This window comes from Myotis yumanensis, unplaced genomic scaffold (assembly GCF_028538775.1).
Source record: "Myotis yumanensis isolate MYYU_CA2020_CCGP unplaced genomic scaffold, mMyoYum1.0.hap1 SCAF_1, whole genome shotgun sequence".
Classification (NCBI taxonomy): domain Eukaryota; kingdom Metazoa; phylum Chordata; class Mammalia; order Chiroptera; family Vespertilionidae; genus Myotis; species Myotis yumanensis.
The window spans coordinates 43625979-43643676 of NW_027223752.1; the positions used below are offsets into that span (position 1 = coordinate 43625979).

A 17698-nucleotide genomic window follows, 5' to 3' on the forward strand; every position below is an offset into this window, starting at 1 on the left:
ACCAAGGTGTGTGCCCTTGACCGGAATCGAACCCGGGTCCCTATGGTCCACAGGCTGATGTTCTATCCACTGAGCCAAGCCGGCTAGGGTGAAAAGTTACCATTTTAAAAGGCAGCATACTAGTCCACAGAGTCGATGAGCCATTGTAACACAGGAAAAGGAAGGGAGATATTTGAGCAAATGTCATGATACAGTTTGTGAAGTGAGTCACATTAACATTACAGAGAAAGAGGTTGGGTACCAAAGAGCTTATTACTGGGGATGTTTATTTGTCAGATATGCTTAAGGTGAGAGCTGCCTTGGTCTCAGTTTTGTTTTGAAACTCCTCCTCCTTCATTTCCTGTATCCTTTAAGGAACAAGAAGTTCTGCAAAAAACAGAGAGAACAGCTGAAATGAGAGAACTCATCCCTGCCTCCTGCACAGGGGTGAGAGGTGAGGGCTGGGTGCCCTCTAATACCCAACACGCACACGTACCCCACTTCAATCGAGTCACTGAGAAGAGGGAATCCAGGATATGAGGCAGAAGAGTAGTGGCGACGGGCAAGTGCTCCGGAACCAGACTCTGCAACCTTAATTGTTCTCTATAAGTATTCTCTCTTTTACCGCGTCCAGCGTGGCTAGAGAGTAGACCACGAATCCTGAGTAGGGGTGGCTGGGGATTGAGAAGATGAAAGAAAGAGACAGACACAGAGACAGAGGGGAAAAGCTGGGGCCGGGTGGGACAGCTGGCCCTCTGATGGAGAGACAGTGACCCAGAGCTGGCGTAGCACGTTTATTTTATGACTAGAGGCCTGGCGCACAAAAATTTGTGCATTGGCGAGGAAGGGGGGGAAGGGGGTGTCCCTCAGCCCCACTTGTGCCCTCTCACAGTCTGGGACCCCTCGGGAGATAACCACCTGCTGGCTTAGGCCCACTCCCCGGGTGGCAGATGGCAGGCCCGATCCCTCGGTGCCTGCCCCTCCTCCCTGGGTCGCATACACGGCAGGGCCAATCCCGGGGTTGGAGTGTCGCCCCGGGGTCACGGACACGGCTGGGCCGATCCGGGGGTTGGGGCGCTGCCCTGGGTCGGGTCGCACACAGGATGCCCAGATGGGCCGGCAGATTGCTGCTGCACCACCCGGCCGCCCCAGGTTGGGTCGCACACGGACACCCGCCGCCCCAGATCACAGATAGCAGGTCCAGGTGGTGGCAGGGCAGGGGGGATGGCACTGTCCCGCCCTGCCTGCAGTATGCAAATTAGCTGCCATCTTTGTTGGCGGTTAATTTGCATATCGTGCTGATTAGCCCATGGGAGGCGTAGCAAAGGTACGGTCAATTACCATGTTTGTCTATTATTAGATAGGATGATACCATGGTATTATTTTGGTATGATACCAGGAAGTTTTACTAAATTTTAAGATAAAGGAAATTATGTGAAATCATGGTTAAAGATCAAGGTATAATTCTTCATTCTTGAGGCTTCTTTGTAATTGTCACTCTGGGCTGGGCCCGGATAATTGCGTCCATTCCTAGCGTCTGGCTGAACTTAGATAATGAAACCCACCCCTGGTACCTGAGCTAAGGGTCAGGCTGACAACATACCTGCCTCTGGCACGGTATGTTTCCAGGACGTGGCTCTGCTAACGCCACTGGACTCAGCTGACAATTAGCTCATGTGCCTTCCCAGGCGTGCTCTACAGTTCTCGTTTGTAAAAATGGAGATAAAATAACAGCATTCGCTCCAGTCTCCACTTTGTGGGATTATATAAAGTAACATACAAAAATGTAAATAATGGGGCTTGGCACATGGTGAACACCCCATAAGCCTTTATTGTTATCCTTACTTTCCCACTCACAGGTAAGAGCAGAGGTCAAATGCCAAGGAACTAAGTAGGCAGCCACCCGGTCAATGACAGTAAAGGGTAAAATTTCCAGTGCCTTCCTGGCTCCTTTTATGTGTATACACTTGTTTTATAATAATTTTAATCCAGGGACAATACCTGAGACTCTGTGTGTGCATTTTAAGCTCAGAACAACTCCTGAAGGTTCAAGCCTTGGTTTCAACTTCAGGCACCTCGCCTGTCTGAACGAGGTGTCTGGCATTGGGTTGGTACCAGACTCTGTCACCACTGCGTCCATTACTGCCTGCCATTTGTTCATCGCCTACCACATTCCAGGACTCCATCAGACACTTCATAGAACTGCATATAGCGTCCTCAACAATCTAATGGGATAAGTATTACTATTATTATTATTCCCATCTTAACGATGTTGGAACTTGGGTCCAGAGAAATAGTGATTTGCTTAAAGTCAAGTGGACCCAGAATTTGGAACTGGAATCTAGTTCTGTAAGGCTCCCAAGTCTATTCTGTTTCCACTGCTCCCACTCTTGTGCGTTGTGACATTTGCACAAAGATGACGCGCCTTGGCGGCGAACGCTGCTGATTAAGTAAACTGGCTAATGCCTGCAGCTGCCTTGCTGAACTGCTCAGTGCTTCCCACACACCCTGGGCGCCATGCCAGCCCTACAAACACCCCCCTACCTCCCCACGCCCACACCTGAATCCCAGCCACGGCATCCACGCTCCTGAGCCCAACCTGCAGTGGGCCCTCCCCACTGCTAATGAACAGCTGACACACAGACCATCAGATAGAGCCCTCTGGCTCTGGTCCTACCTGCCTACCACCTCCCCCTCCATTCTCATGTCTGGTGACCTTCTGTCTCACCTCTCCGCCTCAGTACACTCTGTACTTTCTTTTTTTTTTTTTCCTGGAAAGCAGGCTTTGGGGTTTGTGAAGGTACAAGATGAAGACCCCTCCTCTCTGTCCCCTTTAATTCCCAGCTAGCATTGGGCACAAGAAGCCCTGCTCACACCCTTGGAATTTGACCTGGTGATGGGAGTGGGGAAGGAGGGAAATGAGAGATGTGCAGAGGGCTCATGCTGAGCTGCCCTCTACAACCTCAGGCATAAGGGGCTCACACTTGAAGCCCATACTTAGAACACAGGGTTAGTGTGAACTGCTGTTTTGGGGCTGACTTGTGCCCCCAATATTCACATGTTGAAATCCCAACTCCCAGCACCTCAGAATGTGACCTTATTTGGAAACAGGGTGGTTGCAGATGTAATGAGTTAAGATGAGGTCATACTGGAGTGGCCCCTAATTTAATAACTGGTGTCCGTATAAAGAGGGGAAATTTGGACACAGACACGCTCACAGAGAGAACGCCATGTGAAGACGAAGGCAGAGGTCAGGGTGATGCCACTAAAGATTGGCAAAAGCCAGGAGAGGCGTGGGATAGACTCCTTCTCACAGCTCTGAGGATGAGCCATCCTGCCCTCACTTTGATTTAAACTTCTGGCCTCCAGGACTGTGGGAAATGAGTGCGATTGTGTAAGATCCCCAGTGTGCAGTGCTTTGTTATGGTAGCCCTAGGAAACACTGCGCTGGAGAGCCGCCCACAGGTCAGCTGAGAGGTCATGTGATGGTGAGGTGGGTGCAGATAGAATTGGTCATGGGAGCATTTTCTGGACGGGCTAAGGGGTCTGGTTCATGGGCAGCCCCCATCCCTCCCTGAGGTTCTTCAGAGACAGTTCTAGACCAGGAACAGCTCACCCTCCCAAAAGGCCCCATGCCACAGTCGTGCCTGCCTGGGGAGACAGAAGTTCAATTTTAAGCCTAGTGCTTCCTCTACCATAGGGACACATTGTGACTTTCATGGGCCGTGGGCATTTTTGTTTTTTGTGGGCTCCTTCCCCCACTTAAAAATAACATTAAAATTTTTTGACAACTTCATTAGTGCAAGAACAAGTATTATCTATACTGGATCCATCATTATTTACAATCATCATTACTATTATGTTCATTTTTATCTTCTGATTGTAAGAGAAATTTAAAACATTTTTGTGGGTTCCAGGCACTGTACCTACTGTTCCTATTGGATAAGTCATTCCTCCCCCACAGGTGAAATGGGAGAATCACCGGGGAGTCAAACATCTTCCCTCCACGGTGTGATATTGCCACCAAGAAACCGAATCCTGGCAAGATCCGGGAAGAAGTGTGTTGTATCTCAACTCTTTCCCCATCCTTTAGAAGCTATGTAATCACCGCACAGGTTGCATTTATGTCAAAAAGCCCATAGTTTACCTTATACTTTGCCTTCACCTCAGGATGAACCGAAAAATAAATACTCCCAGGTATAGACAGAGAGCTACAACGTATTAGCTGCCACCACCTGCAAGAATGAGACCATAAATCTACACCCTCTCTGCGAGGCAGCTTTCGTACGCTGTCTGGACGATACATAAACCATGCCCCATGCACGGTATTATCAGCCCTCCTGATTTACTGTATATACAGTCTCCAAGTTAAATACCAGCAGAAGCACCCGAAAATATATTCTCACGCAGTCCCTGTCTGCAAACTGCATTGCCCAGTAATGTCCGCGCATTCATCACTGACTTCCCGATACCGATACCGAGTGTCATCTTCGGAAATACATCCCTGCAGCAGCGCCCCGTGAAACCTGAGCACAGGGAAGGGGAAGGGGAGTCTCCAGATTTAAGGCCCAGGCGTTTAAAAAAATAGTCTCGGGTTTCAAAAACGAGACTAAGCAGTTCAAACAGTGGTATCTGACTCCCCCTTAGTGTGGCTTATAGTGCCTTCCCTAACGTAGTATTTGACTCTGTCTTCCTTTTGTGCACGCCATCCCATCAAGCCCCACACTAAATGGTTCTCCCCAGAAACCATCAGGAAGTGTCTGGTTTATACAGAACTCCAATAGCTTTCTGTGGCAGATCCAGGAGCACAGATTTCTAGTCAGTGACAAGCCACTGGAACACAAGAGTCGGGGGCACAAGGCAATTCCCGGTTACAGGTTATCAATACAGAATGGGAGGGGCCCTGTGGAAGTGTACTGGTTTTGCGGACTAAACTGGGTTTGACTTATCAGCTTTATGGCAACTGTACAGATGACATCTTGGCCTGCCTGATTCCTCAAGGACACCGAGGTGGACAGTGTCGATTGGGAATTCAATCTCTACCCCCTCTTTCCTAACAGGCCCCTGATCTTGTTTAGGTAACTATCCAGCCAGCGTTGGCTTCATGGGCATGTGGTCCATGGAGTCTAGAACCTTTAAAAAGATAATGTATCACCCTGGCTGGTGTGGCTCAGTTGGTTGCAGTGTCATCTGGACAATAAAAGGTCATGGATTCATTTCCTGTTCAGGACACAAACCTAGGTTGTAGGTTCCATCCCCAGTCAGGGCGCATATGGGAGGCAACCGATCGATGTTTCTCTTCCTCTCCCTTCCTCTCTCTCTAAAATCAATTAAAGAAAAGATAATGAATAGAGGTTGCCATGGTAACTCATCAAGTTGTAATTCTGTACTTTCCTGGGCAAGAGCCTAGAAAGGAGAAGACAAGCAATTTGGGGAGACAGCTGCACCAGAAATCAAATTAATCTGTGACTTAAGTCCTCTGTGATTTTGTGTGTCAGCTACTCACCACGTGGAGGAAAATCAGAGTAAGAAGGCGTTAAAGATTTCCTTTCAAAGCTCCCTAAAATGCCAGCTCTACTCCATAGCTGATTCTCAGCAGAGGAGGAAATGGAAGAGAATGCAGAGCAATGACACTATCAGAAAACGATGAGCTAGAAGGAGTGAGTGGCATCATTGCTTCTGAATGGCAGCAAGCAGGTGCTTCCCCCGGGCAAGGATGCTGCCTAATCCTTAGATTAAAACTCACCCTCAACCCAGTGGCACAGGATGCCTACCAGCCTGGAGCAATGCAGACGCCAGAGCCCAGCCCACAGCCTGCAGGCACTCTCTCCTGTCCCAGTGCCTCACGAATTTGGGATGGAATTTATCCGACACTGAGGACTCACACGCTTCTAGGGCTGCGGATCACAGCATGGAGATCACGCTGTGGAGATCACACAGCTGACATCAACTCTCATTTCCCTGCTTCGGTTAAGTTGGGCACAATAGATGAAAACTTTTTTGCCTTTTGGTGTAATTCTTTACTTCCGCCCTCACATTATTCAAATTTCTTTGAGTCAGGGTTCTCTAAGACAGTCTTCCCCACCTGTATACCAGTCCCAATTTCTGTTTAAAATACTTGTATGGAAACTGATGGATCAGCCCTAGCTGGTTTGGCTCAGTGGATAGAGCGTCAGCATGCGGACTGAAAGGTCCCAGGTTCGATTCAGGTCAAGAGCACATAACTGGGTTGTGGGCTTGACCCCCAGTAGGGGGGCGTACAGGAGGCAGCTGATCAATGATTCTCTCTCATCATTGATGTTTTTCTCTCTCTCTATCCCTCTCTCTTCCTCTCTGAAATAAATAAAAATACATTTTGAAAAACACACAAAAAAAACCTGATGGATCATAAATCTATTTTTGTGCACCAACCATGAGAGATTTTATTGAAAACTGGCCAGTGAAATACTAATTATAACATGTACATTGAGGCACCCACCTTCAACTTATTACAGGATCCCCCAGCCCCCTCTTTAGGCTTCACAGTAGTGTGCTTTCATCCCACCCGGAAAACGTAGCCAGGCCTCAGACCTCAGCCACTGCTCTCAGGCAACTGAGCACAGACCCGTGGCTTCCACTTCCATGATCCCACCAACTCCCTAATGCATCTGAACCACAAAATGGGCCCTTGCTTCTTTCCTATCCCAGCTCCATTTTCATAAACTATAACAGACAAACAGGAGTCCCCAAGGGTGCAAAATATTTCTTTCCAGATGATTTTTAAGGAAATGGGAAAAAATGACTACTAGTATGGGCTAATGAAGCTTCTATGGCTGAAACAATGGATCTGCAAGTGTGCTGATTAGCCACACAGACCGATTGGTTATTCTGCCGTAAATGAAATTTATAACTGTGTTTGAAGGCAGTGAGAAGTGCTGTGTCTACCTAGAGTTGGGATTAGGGCTCTTTCCACTATAGTAAGCTGGCCCTTTAGCCCTTATTTATAATAACTGGTACTTTTTAGAACTACCCCAGATTCAGTGAAATTTCCAACTTTCTGAAATGTTTTCTCTCACAGACTCTTATGCTGGTCTCTAAGACTTGACTGAAAAGAAAAGAAAAATACCAAAATTAAAGTTACAATTTAAGAGTTGAGCCTGGCCGGTGTGGCTCTGTGGTTGGGTGTTGACCCATGCACTAAGAGGTCATGGTTGGATTCCAGTCAGGGCACATCCACAGCAGGGGGCGTGCAGGAGGCAACCAATCCATGTTGATGTTTCTCTCATTGATGTTTCTGTCTCTCTCTACCTGTCCCCTCCTCTCTCTCTAAAAACAATAAAAACATACTTTTTAAAAAAGAGTTGATTATGAGGAGGAAAAATAGGGTATTTCTTATAATCCCAAAACTGGGGGGAAAGTTTCAGAGAGAAAATCAGGAGAGGCAAGAGCAGGAAACCATGCCTTAGACCTCGCCCATTCTTGGCATTGTACTAGTAACACCAGCATAAACCCAAGTGGGGTCTAGAAGGGTCAAAACACTGAAATGTCATTTGAAATTTGCCCAAGGCCATTTTTAGGAGTATTTGGACCTTAGTCAGCTAGGATTTTCTAAGAAAGCAAAGCGATAGGGTTAGGTGTAAATTCTGGGAGGTCCAGCCCACAGGATAACTAATTCCTGTTCAGGGAGCCCTGGGGATAGCAGTCAATGGGTTTTGATCTTCCTTTGAGCTCTGAAGATGCCTGCTGGTTTGGGCTAAAAAGAATATGCTGGAAGGTATGCACTCCTTACCTTCATCTTTAAGCCAAGAGAAGGATCTGTGACAGTGCTGATCTGAGACAGCTTTAAGTATCTTTTAAGAGCTTCTGAGACAGCTTTACTACAGCTCTGGGCTAGGGACAGAAAGCCTCAGAGAAACCATACAGCACAATCCTTAGGGCACCATTATATTCCCTTGTTCTGGGAATCCCACCCTCAGAGGAAACCACACCTCATGACCAATTTCTGAGACTACGCTCTGAGCTCTGAGGGTGAGCCTCAGCCTGGGGGAAGGCGGGGAAAGTGGCTGAGCCAACCACAGAAAGGGCTTCACTTCCGTGCCACCATGCAGTGGGGAGAGTCCACAGTCTGTAATGGTCTCATCTGAAAAACTACACAGCAAATACTCTACAATGAGCATGTCAAACTCTCGGGCCATGGGCCACATGTTTATTTGGCCCATGTTAGCCTTTGAGTTTGACATGCTTGCTCTACAAACAAGTCTCAGGTCCTATTGCCTCGATGGTTAAAATAGCTGGTGGCATCTAAACTTTGGGCTGTTGGGTCTCTAAAGATGTCGAGAGAGAGACAAAGTCTCTGAAGATATTTGACCTGTAGCTGCCGCATCTCTTATGACTCTTTCCTGTGTGGCTGCAAAGTGAATGGGATGAAGCCTTCCCTATCAGCAGAGAGAAGGATCCAGCGGGAGTCACGCAGCATTTCAGTAAGAGTGAGGCTGAAAGTCTGCTGACCTGTACTGAGCCTTAGTTTGCCACAGCAGAGAAGCATGTCTCTCTCTTTTTTTTTTGTTTCAACAATAGATGTTACATAGTGTTTCTGGTAAGAGAGGTAGACGTGAGGCAGATCCTGAGAGCGTGGAGCCACTGGAGAGGATTTCTTTCCATTACGTAGGGAGTCTGTGAGTTCAGAAAGACATCGCTGTATTTCAATCAGTTTCCCAGATACAATTCCCAGTTCCTTAGAGAGCGGATAAGTTTCCTTTCCCCATTGTACATGGGTCCAACATGCACAATGAATAGGCCCTGGGTGTTGCTGTCTGTTTTTACTCGGGAGCTATCACAGTGAAAGGTATGGAAGACGGAGACGGGGAGCTGGTGTAGTCTGGTGTGCTGCTGACCGGTTAACAGGCCGGGCATCTGGAGTGTCCAGGGCTGTTGGGGTCATCACAGACACTGGATGGAAGGCTTTTGATTTCTTTATTAAAGGGCCTTCCAGGCCTTCCACCTTGACTACTGCTATTGGCTGTTAACAAGAGCCTTCTGTTTTGATGACAAATATCTGGGGAGAGACTTTCAATTAGCTTTTTCCTCTCTGCTTTATTTAACAGAGCACTGAAAGTAGAGTAGCCACTCTGGTTTTCACTCACTGTTACCGGAAATTCCTCTTTCAACATTACTTCTCTAAAGATCAAGCGGATGATACACTCATCAGGCTTTGAAGAAGGAAGAAGTGTTGAATCAGTGGATTTTTGTTTTCCTATCAAAATTAATAAGTTATCCCTCAAGAAACAGATACCTTTTGGTCTCTCACTACTCTCTAATTGAATTTGCTGGATGTTTGGCATAAATGATGGATTGACAGACTAGATAAAAATTATAAGTATTGGAAGCCACTGCCACAACCTTTGCTTTAAGATTAAATGCTATGAGAGCAGGAGCCAGATGTCTGGAATGGTGACTCTTTTGGTCCAGGTCACCTCTTTCTCAAAGGTCACAAGGACCAAATGTGAAGAACCCAGGTCAGTTCCTGCCAAGTGGTCTTTTTTTCTTAGACAAATAAGGGCATTACCCTCAGACTTAGATCTACTGACATGTATATGAGTTAGATCCAGAGGCTCCGAACAGGAAGAAAATGGAGAAACTGATGTGTCGGAATTTGTTCCATAAGAGGCTGTCCCTTTATCCACAGAGGGCATCTCATCAGTAACTGGTGAGGTAGACAGACAAGTGAATTCACTACTGGGTGGAACGTCAAACGTTTCAGATGCACTTAAGCCACAAATCTTGTCTATTGGAAGTTCGGTGGCATTGACGACCTGTGAGTCCACAGTGGCTCCGATGGAGCGCACATCGCTGACCACATCAAACACTGGGCAGGAGGAGCACCTATGAAGAGTCTTCTAAGCACGGCTCCTAACATAAGAATACAGGCTGCTGCGTACTGCCACCTCCAGCCTCTGGCCATCGTGGGTCCAACATGCACAACAGGCCCGGTGTTGCTGTCCATTTTTACCCGGGAGCTATCACAGTGAACATTTGGGAAGATGGAGGCATCATGTGTAGTTGACACAGTCAGAACAGCACTTTTTGGGTGCCACACACAGCCTTGGGAAAGGACAGGGTGTGACCATCTAATCTCACAGGTCTGAGACACCAACGGCTTGCTTGTTTCCATAGTACTGGGAACAGCTGCCACCCAGTGACATGCTGCCACCCAGCGACATGCTGCTTGTGCTGGACAGCGAGCAGAGAGGGCATGCCAGCTGTACCAGCTGGGGCCCAGGACACCCCATACACATGCTCAAGTTGTCCAGTGACCTTTGAATGCCCAAACTTGGCCTCTCCACTCTGAAGCTGTACATCAGTCAGGACTACCTGCTTCCCATCGTCCAGGCAAGGCCGTGAATTGGGTGTATTGCTTGATACAAGGCATTCAGCCTGCTCCTGAGAAGTTTCCCTTTTCCCAACTTCATCCTTTCTGATGAAGGTTATTTATTTAACGTGGATCCAAAATCTGCAGTGGGTACTGGAAGCATCGACTCCAAGGCCTCTGGTAGGTGAGCGAAGGTCTCATAAATCAATTTACTTGGCATAATTTGTCTTGTGTGGTCAGGAAATGTGAAAAACGAATCTAAATGACATAATTAACTGCAGGGATCTAAACTATTTAGCTTTTAAAATTCCAAATGTTTCCAACAATGGAATCAATTGTGTGGCAGTTATCAATAGTGTCGCTCCCGTGTTCTTTTATTTGCATGGAGGCAACTTCTCCCCGGCCCAGGAATACTGGGGGATGTGGCTCTTTTGCAAAGTCGGTGACATTAGAATTGTGAAAAAAGGTGTGCCAGAAAGAGGTTCTCTTCTTAGAGATGTTAAGAGTGACGAAGCCCTAGCTGTTTTTGTTCAGTGGATAGAGCTTAGGCCTGTGGACTGAAGGGTCCCGGGTTCGATTCTGGTCAAGGGCACATGCCTGAATTATGGGCTCAATCCCCAGCAGGGGGCATGCAGGAGGCAGCCAATCAATTATCCTCTCTCATCTTATTGTTTCTATCTCTCTCTTCCTCTCCCTTTCTCTCTGAAATCAATAAAAATAAATTAAAAAAATAAAGCCCTAGCCTGTTTGGCTCAGTGGATAGAACGTTGGCCTATGGACTAAAGGGTCCCAGGTTTGATTCCGGCCAAGGGCACATTGCCTGGGTTGTGGGCTCGATGCTCTCCACCCAATAGGGGGCGTGCAGGAGGCAGCCAATCAATGATTCTCTCTCATTATTGATGTTTCTACCTCTTTCCCTTCCTCTCTGAAACCAATGAAAAATAAAAAGTGATGAATGTGTCTGCAATGGAGTTGCAGACAACACATTGGCAAATACAATAAATAATTTCTTAATGATCAGGACAATTGCAGTTTTACTGGAGTTACATTGGAGACCATTTCATTTAGTAGGAGTTGCCTCCTAAGAGGAATTTACTTAATTTCCTAATTTTGCACTGGGCAGTTATTTATGAAACAACCAATTGGAGCTGGAAAGAGGCCTCAATGCGAGGTTAATGGGCCACACTGGAACCAAAGGGCTTGGGATAGTCTGCTTTGCAACACAAACCAACAGCTACGTGCTCATAAGCCACGGTGGTAACAAAAGCCATGCAGCTGTATGAAATACATGTGCTGCTGCTACCACGGGGCATGAAAAGGTGCAGCAGGCATCTTGGCTTTTGTTACCACAAAAACATGGCTCCTAACATAAGAATACAGGCTGCTGCCTACTGCCACCTCCAGCCTCTGGCCATCGTGGGTCCAACATGCACGACAGGCCCGGTGTTGCTGTCCATTTTTACCCGGGAGCTATCACAGTGAACATTTGGGAAGATGGAGGCATCATGTGTAGTTGACACAGTCAGAACAGCACTTTTGGGGTGCCACACACAGCCTTGGGGAAGGACAGGGTGTGACCGTCTAATCTCACAGGTCTGAGACACCAACGGCTTGCTTGTTCCCATAGTACTGGGAACAGCTGCCACCCAGTGACATGCTGCCACCCAACGGATCACTTTCCATCCTGGATTCCACAGAATTACCTCCAGTTCCTTCCGACCACATTCACCAGAGGAAAAACTTAGCTGAAATTAGCTTGATGGTTACACAACATGTGAATGTACTTAATGACATTGAATTGTACACTTAAACATGACTACAATGGCAAACTTCATGTGACACATATTTTAACTCAATTAGAATATACTTATCAAGATTTTTTTAAAAAGTTATATGTATGATATATAGGAACTATGCATATATACATATATATAGTTATATATATACATATATATGTATATATATAGGCCATTTGTATGTCTTCTTTGGAAAAAGGGTCTATTCCAGGGATGGGCAAACTTTTTTGACTTGAGGGCCACAATGGGTTCTTAAACTGGACCGGAGGGCCGGAACAAAAGCATGGATGGAGTGTTTGTGTGAACTAATATAAATTCAAAGTAAACATCATTACATAAAAGGGTACGGTCTTTTTTTTTTTTTTTTAGTTTTATTCATTTCAAATGGGCCGGATCCGGCCCGCGGGCCGTAGTTTGCCCACGGCTGGTTCCGTTCCTCTGCCCCCTTTTTAATTGGATTGTTTGTTTTATGGCTATTGCATTATGCAAGTTCTTTGAATATTAACCTCTGATCACATATGATTTGCAAATATTTCCTCCCATCCCCTTGTTTGCCTTTTCATTTTGTGGACAGTTCCAAGTGAGGATCCTAATTAAATTTGTAGCCATAAATTTTCCTGTTGTCACAAAACCATTCAATCCTGCCAACTTTTAGTCTAGCAGGGGCTCCAATGAGTAGGAAAGTATTTCCTTTTCTGTCACAAAACACGAATTCTCTGGAAGCTCAGAAAGAATGATTTCATGCACTCTGGGTTTTTGTTATGGTTGCTTCAAAGGTTGCAATACAAACTCCCAAGGAAAAGGCTGTTTCCGCCCCTAAAAACCTTAATAATGAGGGTGTGAGCAGCAGGAACGGTCCTTCAGCCAACTCCAGGCTTATTCTTCAAGTGAGACAAACGAGCATTGGATGGCCTAGGACCCAGGCTCCCAAGGTCAAACCACAGAGCCCCACGCTGAGAAATGATCTCATTCCCACAGCAGAGCACTTCGGGGTGGTTTCTCTTCTCTCACAAGATCTTTAGTTCTTCCTTTAAGTTTATCAACCTCGACACACAAGAGAGGACACACAAGAGAGTTCTGAGAAAATGGTGGAGGCCGGAAGTGCAGGCTTAGGTGGCTGGTTGACCTCGTGCTTTTTCTGCTGACTTGTCCTTCACACACACACACACTCTCCCCCTGCCCCCACTCGCCACCCTGGTGTTCCACCCACACCAGTCAGAAACTCTAGGACAAAATATGCTTTTCAAAAGCTACATAGTCTACGAGGGGGAGGATTTTAACCGGCCTCCCAGATACAGTATCAGAATCACTTAGGGGTTTTTTTTCTTCTCCTAAGTTATGGCCATTCACTGACCCCCTCTTCCGAACACCTGCAGTCCCCCCATGTGGATAAGCACCCGCTCCTTGTGGAGATGACTGGGGCACGTGTGACAGAATTTCTACAGAACGACCAGTCCCAGGCGCTGGGGCTTACATCCCATCCACCCAGGTCCCAGGGCTCCCCGCCCACGGCGGAAACCAGGAGGTGCGGTCCCTCCCGGCTCTGCCACCTCAAGGCCAGGTCACCCCACCACTGCTCAGTCAGTGCCAGCATTTGGGGTGTTGGGAGGGCCTGGGAGACAACAGGGTGCAAGCGGGTTGAGGATGCAAAGCGGGCACAGGACAGGGTCTGGAGACTGAATGGCAACCAGTGGCAAGTAAATGATGCCCTCCCTGCTTTATGAAAAAAGAAGCTCCTCTTTCTTGCTGTAGAAGAGAGAGAGCACATGGGAATTAAGAGCACCAGTGACTTCGAGGTAAGCTGGCTACTCTCTGAGAAGTTTGAAAACATGTATCGAGGTAGAATCATCCTATCTTTCTGAAAGGGAGGTGGCCGTTTTCTTTCTAAAAGGGACTAGAAGCTACGGGGTTTTCTGACTTCCTTGCTCTGTTTCCTTCTGACTTATTCTACTGAAATTATGTGGGTTATGGAAGAGAAAGAGGACAGAGACGCCACCACTTAGAACAGGTTGTGATAATGGAGAGGAGTAGGATGTAGGCGCCTACACAGTGAAGTGTGACCAAGCCAGTTAGATTCCTTCAAGGGCTAGGCATTGCCTGTTGTCAAGATGTCACACCCTATTTTCAAAGGCAATTTCATGAGCTTTTCAGGACTTAAAATAACAAAACAAATAATTACACTAATGCCTACACAGACTGGTTGTGGTTGTTTGATATCCCTGTAATATTTTAAGTTCTTTGCATAATCGGATTAAGCAAAACATGAGCACGTAACTGCAGTGCTAAAGGCCACGGTCAGACCAGCGGAGACCAGCATTAGCAAACAGATTAATTCCTGGGCAAACCAGAGAGAATGGAGTTAAGGCTTTGATCCAAGGCTTATTATTTTCAAACCAACTCCCAGTTATGTTGAAGATGGATCTCTTGGAACGAATCACGGAAACCAGGGTATACATTACACCCCCTTCATCGTCGCCAAGTGTCCCACCGAAGAAAACATGCTGTTGAAACTGCCGACCTGCCAAGTGAGAAAGCACATTGATCGAGCGTGGGGAGAACCGACACTCCATTTTGGAAGAGTCTGCCATGGTTTCCTTTGGGTAAATGACTTGAGCACCTGTGAGCAGAGGCTGCCCTTCCTGCACTACGAAATGGCTGTTACATCTATCGATCACGCAGAAGTGCCATGAGGCTTAATTTATTAGTTTATGTTCGTGTTACGTCCTGCAGCTCTCAGGCGGAAGGCCTGATAGAAACACAAAGCAGATGTGTAATATCTAAACATCTGCCTCCTGCAATGGCTCTCCGGGAAGTGTTCATTGCTTTAGCACAAATGATTCCTCCAGAAGTGGCTGCTTTTGTCCAGGTCTTTCTCGGCCTATGAATCACTTCCCCTCCTTTCAGTACAGACTCTCCGGGCAGATTGTACTGCGGGGCTGTGCTGTCCATCTTGTCCCTGGAAAGGTCGCTGTGGATGCTGCACCTCTGGGAGTGAGCACTGCAGTTACTTACAGGTCTGCCCTTTTCCTCACCAGTCTGCCCCCTTCACTCTCTACTCCCCAAAGCTGTTATAAGTTGGCTTTTCTCTGACCCAAGGGCTGGGTGTTTTCCAATTAGGCAGTAAAAACAAGAGAAATCACTTAAAAGGTTATTGAAATAAAAAGGAGAAAATGCAAAAAAAGAGGACTGGTCCAAGTTTGTTCAAACTTATTTTGATGACATTAAACTACCTGATGAATTGTTAAAGGTTATATTGAAGATGATTTTTGCTACTCTTAACTCTGGCAAGTACCTGAGAGCACACGGACATTTATTCCTACAGAAATTCCACAGTTCCAATATGTATCTGCTGAGACTTAGGTAATTTATTTTCTAAACACAAATAGATAAAGAAAATGAATAATAAATTGTCAACATATTGTTTTCAAAGGTTTTCTTCTTCCCATCTTTTCACTTGCACTTCAATTGTGAGAGTATATTTTTTCTTTGCTTACTAGTCCTCAGTGCTCTTGCTGGTGGTTATGGGAGTGTCTTAACCGTACCCAGGATGTTTAATCAGGTGTTGTGAGATGTTTATTTCTGACATACTGAATAGGACCTTTTGTGTCTGGCTTCTTTCACTTAGCATGTTCCCAAGTTCATGAATGTTGTAATACTATGTATCAGTTCATTAATTTTCATAGCCACACAATATTCTATTGTATAGATACATGACATTTTATCTATCCATTCATTAGTTGATGGACTTTTGGGTCATTTCTACTTTTTAGTAACTATACTGTTATGAACATTCATGGATAAATTTTGTGTCAACATAATTTTAATTCTTTTGGTTATATACCTTGGAGTGAAAATGCTGTCACATGGTAGCTGTATATTTTACCTTTTGCGGAACTGCCAACCTGCATGTTCCAAGGCAATTGTATGGTTTTATAATCCCACCAACAGTGTAAGGTTCGACAAACTGCCAATACTTGTTACTTTTTTATTTTAGCCATCATAGTGGCTATAATGTGATAACTCATGGTTTGTAGTTCCCTAATGGCTAACGATATTGAATCTTTTTATGTGATTATTAGTCATTTGCATATTTTCTTTGGAAAAATATCCAAATGTTTTCATCATTTTTAAACTGGGCTTTTCATTGATGAATTATGAATTCTTCACATATTTTGGATACAACTCCCTTATCAGGCATATGATTTACAAATATCTTCTCCCATTTTGTGGATGTCTTTTTACTTTGTGTCCTTTGATGCACAAAACACTTCAAATTTGATGAATTCAAATTTATCTTTTTCTTTTGTTGGTTGTAGGTTTTGGTGTTGTATTTAAGAAATCGACTAACCCAAGGCCACAAAGATTTACTCTGTTTTCTTCTAAGAATTATGCAGTGTTTGCCCTTTGATCCAGTGTGAGTTAATTTTTGTATACTGTGTAAGGTAGGTGTCCAACTTCATGCTTTTGCATGTGGATATTTAGTTGTCCCAACTCCATTTGTAGAACACTGCTCTTTCCCCATGAATACTGTACCCTTGTGAATGGGATGCATCTTCTTACAATTATAACTATCTTCATCCATAATAACACATCTTACAATTCATGGCATGACATGAAACAATAGCCCACATAAATGTGCATTTTCTTTTGGTGGAAGTGAAAAATCTGTCTCAACAATACTAAGATTCTTTAAATATCAACGTGATGGAAAAAATTACCATAAATACATATATTTTCTTATGGAAGACATCAGTTTAAGGCCTGAAGGCTTACACATAATCCTTATGTCGTTAAATGTGAATGAAGATTTCACAAAAGTAGCAATATAACTTTAATGGTCAGAAAGAAAATCCATTAATCCTACAAGCCAGGTTAAGATCTCCTAGAAGTTAGAGTTATTTGACAGAGATGTAATGTCACAAGAAATAGTAATATAAGCACCAATGAAGTTTTTTTTTCATAAGAAAATTAAGAGGGCTTTCAGTATCCAAATTTTAATATATCCGCACTGTGCGGAATATGAAACAATAATAAGCTTAAATACAAGAATCAAGTCTGCTTTTGTATTAGTTTCCTAGTGAATGTCCTGATGAACCCAGGATGGCCACAGAGTCTGAAGACAACCACTCAGAAACATACTGAGATCCGTTTAATAGTTTTTGAAGGTTTTTCCTGTAAAATGGCTTGTATTTCCACAGGTACAATAGTGAAGAAATAAATTTTTCAATTTGACATGAAATATAAAAGAACAGTTTTACAAATATAGCCATAAAATTTAACTGCTCATAACACTATACATGGTAAATATGACCACCCCTTAACTAGACTATTTAATACAGGGAAGCATCTGTCATCTCCACTAAAAAACAAAACAAAACAAAAACCCCAGCTTCCCTTTCATTGAGTTTATTTTGTTTAGAAAGTTAAATAGAACTGGAAAAATATTTGCTTTTCCCTATCTTCCTCTAGGGATTGTTCATGAGGGCTAAAATTTACTTGAGAGGATGTAAGTTTTATAAAAAAGAAATACTGAGAAGTCTTGTTGTACTGCTTCAATCATTCTTACACTCTTTTC

At 45.0% G+C, this 17698-nt stretch overlaps 1 pseudogene; it reads right to left on the reverse strand.

The window, feature by feature from the left end:
- Nucleotides 1-7626: 7626 nt before the first annotated feature.
- Nucleotides 7627-10427, reverse strand: LOC139002657 (WD repeat and coiled-coil-containing protein-like; annotated as a pseudogene).
- Nucleotides 10428-17698: the final 7271 nt, after the last annotated feature.